Below are 10981 nucleotides of genomic sequence, written 5' to 3' on the forward strand. Positions count from 1 at the left end.
ACACTGATTCGATATCCTTGTCCCAGGGGTTGTTGAATCAATACGTGAAAACCCCTGGCCCTTAGGAAGCACGTTAGCCATTGTTAGGTTCATCATCGTGGTATTTCTATTTAACTCATATTACTGAGAGTCCACCAGGTGGCAGCACTAGAGGACTGGATGCTGATGAATCAAGTGGGCACACTCTTGCCTCCCAGGAGCCTACAAGGGGGCAGGGGACAGACACATCAACAGCCAATGTGGAAGTGCAGGGTGGGAGGGGTAAATGCCAGCTGTAAGGACTTTAGTTAGCTGGAGGAAAACCCAGGGACACTTGGATTCCTAGTGGAGGCACCAGTAATCCCAGGTCACCCTAATCAGTTTCAAGGCTTAAGACTTTCTGACCTACCCTCGTGGTTCGAAGCCAAGGTAGACTACTTCCAAGGGTCAGTTGCTTCTGGCTCACCCTTACTCTTCAAAGTGCAGTCCTTGGCCAGATGTTGTGGCTGATGCCTGTAATCCCAGCCATTGGTGATGCCAAGACAGATGGACCAGGAGGTCAGGAGTTCAAGACCATCCTGGTCTACATGGAAACCCCGTCTCTACTAAACATACAAAAAATAAGGCAGGTGTGGTGGCCTATAATTCCAGCTACTCTGGAGGCTGAGGCAGGAGAACCCCTTGAACCCAGGAGGCGGAGGTTGCAGTGAATGACGATCATGACATTGCACTCCAGCCTTGGCAACAGAGTGAGACCCCATCTCAGAAAAAAAGAAGTGCAGTCCTTTGGGTTTCTGAGAGCCAAGTGTGGGGTCATTTCCCCACTGCTGTTCCTTGATGTCCTCAAGACTCTCATAGGCTCTGCTCAGCTTCTCAAGGTGGGAAACTCGTCCATGGCAGAAGTGGCTTCTAATGCTGGGCTCACTGGCCAGGCAACTTTTTCATACCTCCTCAGATCTTTGATGCTTTCAAGATGATTTTAAATATTGTGTCTCCTTTTTAAAGTTGCTTTCAGTAGGAAGGTTGGTCTGAAAAATATAAACCTGCTTGTACTGAAAGTAGAGTTTCTCTCCAACTTAGTTCTATCTTTAAGCTTAGTTAATATTATTATTATTATTGTTATTTATTATTATTTTTTGAGACGGAGTTTCGCTCTTGTTACCCAGGCTGGAGTGCAATGGGGCGATCTTGGCTCACTGCAACCTCTGCCTCCTGGGTTCAAGGGGTTCTCCTGCCTCAGCCTCCTGAGTAGCTGGGATTACGGGGGTGTGCCACCACACCCGGCTCATTTTTGTGTTTTTCAGTAGAGACAGGGTGTCACCATGTTGGCCAGGACAGTCTTGAACCCCTGGCCTCAAGTGATCCACCCACCTTGGCCTCCCAAAGTGCTGGGATCACAGGCATGAGCCACCATGCCTGGCCCTAACATTAAACTTAGTTCTACCATTAGAGTGTTTCTACTTAATTTTTTGATCCTATAATTGTACATCTTTTATAGATGTACAAAATGCACATATTTGCTTTTTCTAAAATAGACAAACAGGTTCTAAATAACAACATTGCGATGGTTGGAATGTGTCCCCCAAAGTGTTGGAAATGTAATCCCCAATGCCGCAATATGGAGAGGGGAGACCTTTAAAAGTTGATCAGGTCATGAATACCCTGTCGTCATGAGTGGATTAAGGTTGTCATTTGATGAGGGGGTTTGTTAAGAAAGGGAATCCAGCTTCTTGCTGTCTCTTCGACGAGGGGGTTTGTTAAGAAAGGGAATCCAGCTTCTCGCTGTCTCTTCGACGAGGGGGTTTGTTAAGAAAGGGAATCCAGCTTCTCGCTGTCTCTTCGACGAGGGGGTTTGTTAAGAAAGGGCATCCAGCTTCTCGCTGTCTCTTCGACGAGGGGGTTTGTTAAGAAAGGGAATCCAGCTTCTCGCTGTCTCTTCGACGAGGGGGTTTGTTAAGAAAGGGAATCCAGCTTCTCGCTGTCTCTTCGACGAGGGGGTTTGTTAGGAAAGGGAATCCAGCTTCTTGCTGTCTCTTCGACGAGGGGGTTTGTTAAGAAAGGGCATCCAGCTTCTCGCTGTCTCCTCGCATGTGCTTTCTTTCTCTTGTGCGCACGCATGCTTCACTCCTCCGCTTCCACTACGTGATGAGGCAGCATGGAGGCCTAAGTCAAGGGCTCACTGAATGCTGGTTTCTTGATCTAGGACTTTCCAGCCCACAGAACCATATGAAATAAATTCATTTGTTACAAATTATCTGTTCTCAAGTATTCTGTTGTAGCAGCATACAGCAGACTAAGACAAATACCAATACGAACAAGGAAAAACAGAGCAAGCTGTGTCCACCCAGCATCGATCCTGATGTTTTCTGTCCCAGGTCTATGCAGTTCCTTGGGACCTCACTGTGATCTTTCCTCAGGCTACTGTGGATACCCCAGGGCAACACCCGTCCCCTCTAGGCTCAAGTTGGGGGGAGGGGGGGAGGAGGGGGAGGAAATAAAAGCAAGGGTTGGCTGGGTGCAGTGGCTCACGTCTGTAATCCCAACACTTTGGGAGACTGAGGCCAGCAGATCACCTGAGGCCAGGAGTTTGAGACCAGCCTGACCAATATGGTGAACCCTCATCTCTACAATACAAAAATTAGCCAGGCATGGTGGAAGGTACCTGTAGTCTCAGCTGAGGCAGGAGAATCGCTTGAACCTGGGAGGTGGAGGTTGCAGTGAGCCGAGATTGTGCCACTGCTCTCCTGGGTGACAGAGTGCCTGGGAAACAAAGCGAGACTGTCTCAAAAAAAAGTAAGGGTTAGCTTCTAGATTTTTAAATTCAGCTTGCAAATCTTATTATTCTATTTATGTATGGCAAATTTTAACAATATCCTTTGAGAGGTCTTTTGAATATCTTTTTTTTTTTTGAGACGGAGTTTCGCTCTTGTTACCCAGGCTGGAGTGCAATGGTGCGATCTCGGCTCACTGCAACCTCCGCCCCCTGGGTTCAGGCAATTCTCCTGCCTCAGCCTCCTGAGTAGCTGGGATTACAGGCGCGCGCCACCGTGCCCAGGTAATTTTTTGTAATTTTTAGTAGAGACGGGGTTTCACCATGTTGACCAGGATGCTCTCGATCTCTTGACCTTGTGATCCACCCGCCTCGGACTCCCAAAGTGCTGGGATTACAGGCTTGAGCCACCGCGCCCGGCCTAGGGGATCAGGGTTTTAAAGGATAATTTGGTGGGGAGGGGGCCAGAGAATTGGGAGTGCTGATTGGTTCGCTCAGGGATGAAATCACAGGGAGTCTAAGCTGTTCTCCCTGAGTCACTTCCTGGGTGGGGACCACAGAACTGGTTGGCAGGTCTAGGTGAGGCCCTCCTAGACCTGTTAGAGATGCAAAAACCAGAAAAGACATCTCAAAAGGCTGGTCTTAGGTTCCCAATAGTGACGTCACCTTTAAGAGTCGCCCCTCTCATTCTAACTTGGTGGCCCTTTCATTTGTTTTGCAGGAGCAGTTTAGCTTTTGGGAAGGGCTATTATTTAAACCATAAACTAAATTTTTTCCCAAGGCTAGTTTGGCCCACGTCCAGGAATGGATGAGGACAGTTTAGGGGTTAGAAGCAAGATGGAGTTGGTTAGGTCTGGTGTCTTTCCCTGTCATATGAATTTCCTTAGTTATAATTTTGCAAAGGCGCTTTCACACCTCCTTGGAGCAAAGTTTTACACACACACTTCCCAGTCCTTTTGGTTCAGCTGTGTTCCAGCTGATAACCCGCATTTTGGCCCTTAATCCAGGTGTGGTGGGAAGAGTAATCCTCCTCCCCTACTGCCACTGCAAGATGTCCACCTTCTTGTCCTCAGCACCCCTCAATATGTTGTGTTACATGACAGAAGGATTTTTGTAGATATGATGAAGAATCTTGAACTGGGGAGAGTAGCCTGGATTACCTAGGTGGGCCCAGTGTCATCACGGGGTTCTTATAAGGGAAGGTGGGGGACAGGAGAGTCAGAGAGAGAGAGATGTGACAACAGAAGCAGAGCTCAGTGATTGATGGCTGGCGGGAAGGGGCTGTGAGCCAAGGAACGTGGGCTGCTCCTAGAAGCTGGAAAAAGACAAGAAAACAATTTCTCCCACCCAGTGCTTCCAGCGGGGACACAGCCTTGTGATATCTTGATTTTAGCCTAGCGAGATCATTTGGGGCTGTGCTATCTAGAACTGGAAAATAATGAATCTGGATTGTTTTAAGCCACTGTGTTGGTGGTGATTTGCTACGGCAGCAACAGGATACAAATTTGCTATATAACTAGAAATTTTCTTTTAACCCTAAGATTTCTGAATTCGGTGAGATCATAAGATATGTAAATATCCATCCCATTGAACTTTAAGAACTTTTGAATGCCCGCAATGAAGTGGCATCGTTTGTCTGGGGTAATACCTGAGGTTCATTGCCTTGCACCAAGGAAATCAAGAATATGGACACGTGCAACAAGAGGGAATAATCTCGGCTCACTGCAACTTCCACCTCCCAGGTTCAAGTGATTCTCCTGCCTCAGCCTCCTGAGTAGCTGGGATTACAGGCGCGCGCCACCACGCCTGGCTAATTTTTGTATTTTTAGAATAGACAGGGATTCCCCACGTTGACCAGGCTGGTCTCAAATCCCTGACCTCAGATGATCACCTGCCTCAGCCTCCCAAAGGATTGGGATTACGGGCGTCAGCCGCCTCGTCCTCCCAGAGCAGAGATTGAATAGGCAAAAAAAAAAAAAAAGAGAAAAGAGAAAAGCTGTTTCTCCTGCAGAGAGAGAGGGGCTTGCAAGTGGGTCTTCTGTTGTGAAACGCCTGGGGTTTTCTAGAGAGCTTGAGGAGACCCTGCCTTACATAGGGCATGAGAAATTGGCCAGACCAGGACCAGGCATGCCGTTTGGGGAGTGCAAAGAAGCTGGCCGTCCCACCCTTATCTTTTATTATGCAGATGGGATCTCTACTTGGTTGGCGCCATGTTGCCTGCTTTTTTACTGTATACATGGCGACAAAGAAAAGGGAAGGGGGAACCTCCATGTGAAATAGACCTGGCTGCCAGGTATCCCTTTTCTATTGGCACAGCTGCCAGCATTCACCTAGGCAAGCTTTTACCTTGCTTATCTATGCTTGTAGCTTGATTTTTCAGGCTGCTTTTTGTTAGAAAAGAAGAATTTGGGGGCCGCTTTTTATTAAACGGAAACCTTACCTGAGGACTCTCTTACCCTCCCTATTTGCCTAAATAATCTTTATAGCTTCTGTATCAGCAATAATAACAGTACTGCATAAACACGCCCAAGGCTGTCTCTGAAGCTGCATTCACCCAGCACACTCCACTAAAAACATGCAGCCATCTTCCGCCCAGTGCCTGCTGGATAATTGTCCAGACCACCATTTCCACTGAGGCCATGTGCACAATCAATGGCTGACAGCTCTAGGTTCGTGGAAGGTGGCGTCTGCAGCTGCGGCGTTTCTTGATGATGTTCAGGCACGGAGGACGGTTGTAGGAGTCAGTCCTATCAGTCTCTTTATGAGACAAAACCCCCGCGTATTTTTTTTGTGAGACGGAGTTTCACTCTTGTCACTGAGGCTGGAGTGCAGTGGTGTGATCTTGGCTCACTGCAACCTCTGCCTCCCCAGTTCAAGCAATTCCGCCTCAGCCTCCTAAGTGGTGGGATTACAGGTGCCTGCCACCATGCCCAGTGAATTGTTTTTTTTGAGACAGATACTCCGTCACCAGGCGCCAGGCTGGAGGTGCAGTGGCGTGACTGCAACCTCCGCCTCCTGGGTTCAAGCAATTCTTGCTTATCTATGCTTGTAGCTTAGATAAGCTTGTAGCTTAGACAAGCAATTCTCCTATATCAGCCTCCCGAGTAGCTAGGACTACAGGCGCATGCCACCATGCCCAGCTAATTTTTGTATATATATATATTTTTTAGTAACGACGTTTCACCATGTTGGCCAGGATGGTCTCGATCTCTTGACCTTGTGATCCACCCGCCTCGGCCTCCCAAGGTGCTGGGATTACAGGCATGAGCCACCTGCCCAGTGAATTTTTGTATTTTTCATAGAGACAGGATTTCATCATTTTGGCCAGGCTAGTCTCGAACTCCTGACTTCAGGTAATCTGCCCACCTCAGCCTCCTAACATGCTGGGATTATAGGGGTGAGCCACTATGCCCGGCCCCCTCATTCATTCTTTTTTTCTTTTTTGAGACAGGGTCTGACTCTGTCTCCCAGGCTGGAGTGCAGTGGCATGATCTCAGCTCACTGCAACCTCCGCCTCCCAGGCTCAAGCAATCCTCCTGCCTCAGCCTCCTGAGTAGCTGGGATTACAGGCATGTGCCAACATGCATGGCTAATTTTTGCAGAGATGGGGTTTCACCACGTTGTCCAGGCTGGTCACAAACTTCTGACCAAATCATCCACCTGCCTCGGTTTCCCAAAGTGCTGGGATTACAGGTGTGAGACACTGTGACTGGCCCCCTCATTCATTCATCAAATAGTTCCTGTAACACCATGTTGAGGGCCACGGCAGTGAACGAGGCTGAGTCTCCACCCTCACAGAGCTCCCACACTGGGTGAGCCACAGAGGACAGCCATGCTGTGGTGCAGTAAGAGCAGTGACAGCCAGTGATGCAGAGCACCCCTCCAGCACTGAAGGGAGAGGGTGGGGCAGAGGGGGTGATCAGGAAGGAACACACAGGCTGACAAGTTCTAGGATATTTGTGGGGACAGAGCAACAGACTGTTTAAAACGTGGTCTGGACTGGGCGTGGTGGCTCACGCCTGTAATCACAGCACTCTGGGAGGCCAAGGTGGGCAGATCACCTGAGGTCAGGAGTTCAAGACCAGCCTGACCAACATGGAGGAAACCCCATCTCTACTAAAAATACAAAATTAGCCAGGTGTCATTGCAGGCTCCTGTAATCCCAGCTACTCGGAAGCTAAGGCAGGAGAATTGCTTGAACCCGGGAGGCAGAGGTTGCAGTGAGCTTAGATCATTCCACTGCATTCCAGCCTGGTGACAAGAGTGAAACTCCATCTGAAAAAACAAACAAAGAACAACAAAAAAACCATGGCCTGCCCAGCCTAGAAAACACAGAACAAACGGTTGCCGTGCGTGAGGGCCCTTGGTGGGGAGGCAGGGAGACCCCAGGTGGGGCTGGTGGGGATCACACCAGAGCCTGGTCTGTCAGTCAATGCGGACTCAAGACAGGCTGGGTTCCAGCCTCAACCATGTCTAGTGACCTCCATTTCTTTATCTGAACCATATCATTCACACTAGAACCTTCCTCCCCATAGGGAGGCAGGGTAGTGCAGGGAGAGCAGGCTGTGTCCAGGAAGCTGACCTTAGAGGGTCAGCTGGGCTCCAGCCAGTGGAGCCACTGTGGAGCTGAGCCCACTCACCTTCAAGGAAATCCCCTTCCCAATCCCCATTTTCCTTTTTCTTCCCCTTGTTTCTTCTCCTCCTTCTGTCTTCTCCATCTCTTCCTCCTCCTCCCCCTCCTCTCCCTCCTTTTTCTCCCCCTCCTCCTTCTTCTTCCCCTCCTCCTCCTCCTTCTTCCCCTCCTCCTCTCCCTCCTCCTTCTCCCCCTCCTTCTTCTTCCCCTCCTCCTCTTCCTCCATCTTCCCCTCCTCCTCTTCCTCATTCTTCCCCTCCTCTTCCTCCATCTTCCCCTCCTCTTCCTCCATCTTCCCCTCCTCCTTCTTCCCCTCCTCCTCTCCCTCCTCCTTCTCCCCCTCCTTCTTCTTCCCCTCCTCCTCTTCCTCCATCTTCCCCTCCTCCTCTCCCTCCTCCTTCTCCCCCTCCTTCTTCTTCCCCTCCTCCTCTTCCTCCATCTTCCCCTCCTCCTCTTCCTCATTCTTCCCCTCCTCTTCCTCCATCTTCCCCTCCTCTTCCTCCATCTTCCCCTCCTTCTTCCCCTCCTCCTCTCCCTCCTCCTTCTCCCCCTCCTTCTTCTTCCCCTCCTCCTCTTCCTCCATCTTCCCCTCCTCCTCTTCCTCCTTCTTCCCCTCCTCTCCCTCCTCCTTCTCCCCCTCCTTCTTCTTCCCCTCCTCCTCTCCCTCCTCCTTCTCCCCCTCCTTCTTCTTCCCCTCCTCCTCTTCCTCCATCTTCCCCTCCTCCTCTTCCTCCATCTTCCCCTCCTCTCCCTCCTCCTTCTCCCCCTCCTTCTTCTTCCCCTCCTCCTCTCCCTCCTCCTTCTCCCCCTCCTTCTTCTTCCCCTCCTCCTCTTCCTCCATCTTCCCCTCCTCCTCTTCCTCCTTCTTCCCCTCCTCCTCCCCTTTCTCCTCCTCCTTCTCCTCTTCCTTCTCCTCCTTCTCCTCTTCCTTCTCCTCCTCTTTCTTCTCCTCCTACTCTTCCTTCACCTTCTCCTCCTCCTTCTCCCTGTCCTCTTCCTCCTCCCATTCCTCTTCCTCCTTCTCTTCCTTCTTCTTGTCCCCCTCCTTCTCCTCCTGCTCTTTCTTCTCCCCCTTCCTCCTCCTACTTCTTCCTCTTCTCCTCCTCCTTCCTCTCTTTCTCTTTCCTCTCCTCCTCCTCCTCCTCCTCCTCATTCTCCTCTTCTTCTTTTTTCGAGACAGGGTCTTGTTCTGTCACCCAGGCTGGAGTGCAGTGGTGTGCACTGCAGCCTTGACCTCCTGAGCTCCAGTGATCCACCCACCTTGGCCTTCCAGAGTGCTGAGATTGCAGGCGTGAGCCACTGTGCCTGGCCTCCCACTTTTCTTCCTGTATGAAGTATCATGGGTTCCTCTTTACCATTCTGAAATGAAACTCACAGTGTAACCAATCCACAGATGAATTAAAAATGCACTTTCATAATTGTCATGTGAAGGAAAAGTAAAAAGAAAGCAACTGAGCATCACTGCATTAGGAAGACGTTGTAGTGTTTACTCCCAGCTTTTAGCTATAAACAGAAGCACTGAGACCGTGACAAGTGACACGCAGGTGGATATAAGGTGTTATTCTGGTGAGTCAAATATGGGAGATGGTTTTCTGAGAGAGGAGTATTTCTTGATTAAATTCTACACTAAACAAAGTATATACGTGTCAACAACATTTACATAGTAGTTACATTCCCAGCAGCACGGCTCCCCCTCTCCCTCTGCCCATTAAAAGTTGGCTCCCTTCCCTTCACAGGAGTTAATCCCAAGGGCTCTTCTTAGTAAAAGCCTCAACTGCATTGCAGAGCCTGCTTTCCAGACACATGGCATTGGACCACGTAGGTGACTCGTGTGACCGGAGTCCTGGGAGGGGGGCTCATTCCTGCTGGGGGCGTTTGGGAGGAATGGAGCTGATTTGAAGGACAGGTAGGGCTTTAACAGTCTGAGACCGGGAGGAGGAGAAGGTAATTGTAGCTGGTCATTATGATCACTGTAAGGGTGTGCCTTTGCATAAAGCGGTATTTTATTCACACATTTCACAGGAGCCAGGGAGTGGTGAGGTCCTGGGGCTGTGAGGGAAGAGTAGGCTAGACTGGGAGGGAAAATGTGCTGTATTTACAGGGCATGGAGAGTCACTGAAGGCTTTAGAGTGGGGAGAGGTGTGGCAGGTACGCATTTTCAGAAAGGTCTCTGGTTTAAACGCATGCTTTATTAAGAAGAGTTTGCACCACTGCTGACTTCTGGGTGAGATACCATGAGGCCTGCCCAGAGCAGGGGCCGTGGTGACGCAGACATGAGAGATTCAGGAGTGGAAGGCGCTGAACAAGGTGAGGGTCAGGTGTGAGAGCGGGATACAGGGAAGGGCCAGAGATGGCCCCAAGCCCAGCCCCAGCCCAGAGTCAAGCATGCAGAGGGTCAGCACTGGGCAGGCATGGGTGGCTGCAGGGGCTGTGGTTTTCCTCCCTCCTTGAGTGAGGAGGTAGCTTTGCCCAGGGTTGGCTTGGGGGTGCAGGGTCAGCCTGTGGGGCACATCAGGCCTGGGTATTCCAGCCTGTCTCAGTGGTCTGTCTGAGGGGAGGGGCCTGGAGAGGAAGGGCTGATAAATTAGGGAAACACTAGCTAACATAACATGGAACTCCCCGGGGCACACATACCCATTTCAATGACTTAATCCATTAACAGTCTGCTCTTCACTCGTGAAACGGTCCCATCGTGAAACGGTTCCTGGCTGGCAGGCAGCTCTCTTCTACGTGGCGACTCAGGGACCTGGGCTCCTTCCAGGCTATGGTTCTAAGAGCCTCTAAAGGCCTTGGCGTTCAGCACATTTGGTGGACACATGGGAAAAGAGGGACACAATCACCTCTTACCTGCCTCAACCAGGAAGTAACACACATCACTTCTGCTCATGTCCCATTGGTGAGAAACAGTCACAGGGCCACACCCAGATGCAAGGCAGCCTGGGAAATGTAGTCCTTGATCAGGCAGCTCATCCCAATGATAGACAGTGCCACATCTGCAAAGGGCGCAGTGTTTGGTAGATAGGTAGCCATCTTTGGCACAGCTGGCGCCAGCCAGCAGTGAATGCTTTCAGTCCTCAGTGTGCTTCCATGAACAGGTGGACACCCGGTAGCGTTGAGGGCACCTGGAGGTGCCTTGAGGGTGAGATCTGCCCACAGTAGACAAGAGGCTGTAGCGTGTGTGGAGTATAAGCTACGTGTGGACCTTCATGTGTGATGTGGCACTTGGATGGTCCGTATTATATACAGTCTTTTCACTTCAAGAAAAGAGCAGGCTGAGTTCTGTGAGGCTTGCCAGGCCAGTCAGCCATGAGTGGGGGGGGGGACTTCAGTCATGTCCCTCCTCCCCTGTACCCATGCCTGGGGACAATTATTTAAAGGCATTTTGTTCCTGAGAGCTCCCTCACCCATTATCTTCATTTTCCTAGAATTTGTCATACAAAGAACAATGTGGCTGGGCGTGATGGCTCACACCTATCATCTCAGCACTTGGGAGGCCGAGGAGGGCAGATCACCTGAGGTCGGGAATTCAAGACCAGCTTGACCAACAAGGAGAAACCCCATCTCTACTAAAAATACAAAATTAGCTGGGCATGGTGGTG

The 10981-nt window shown here is 50.4% G+C and overlaps 1 long non-coding RNA gene across 1 annotated transcript; it reads right to left on the reverse strand.

Moving 5' to 3' along the window:
• Window positions 1-2233: 2233 nt before the first annotated feature.
• On the reverse strand, window positions 2234-10257 carry LOC128928736 (uncharacterized). Its single transcript, XR_008474180.2, has 3 exons — window positions 10017-10257; window positions 8643-8741; window positions 2234-2739 (listed from the first exon to the last, which is right to left on the reverse strand). It is a non-coding gene; the product is annotated as an uncharacterized LOC128928736 (long non-coding RNA).
• Window positions 10258-10981: the final 724 nt, after the last annotated feature.

The sequence above is a fragment of the Callithrix jacchus genome, chromosome 8 (assembly GCF_049354715.1).
Source record: "Callithrix jacchus isolate 240 chromosome 8, calJac240_pri, whole genome shotgun sequence".
Classification (NCBI taxonomy): Eukaryota; Metazoa; Chordata; class Mammalia; order Primates; family Cebidae; genus Callithrix; species Callithrix jacchus.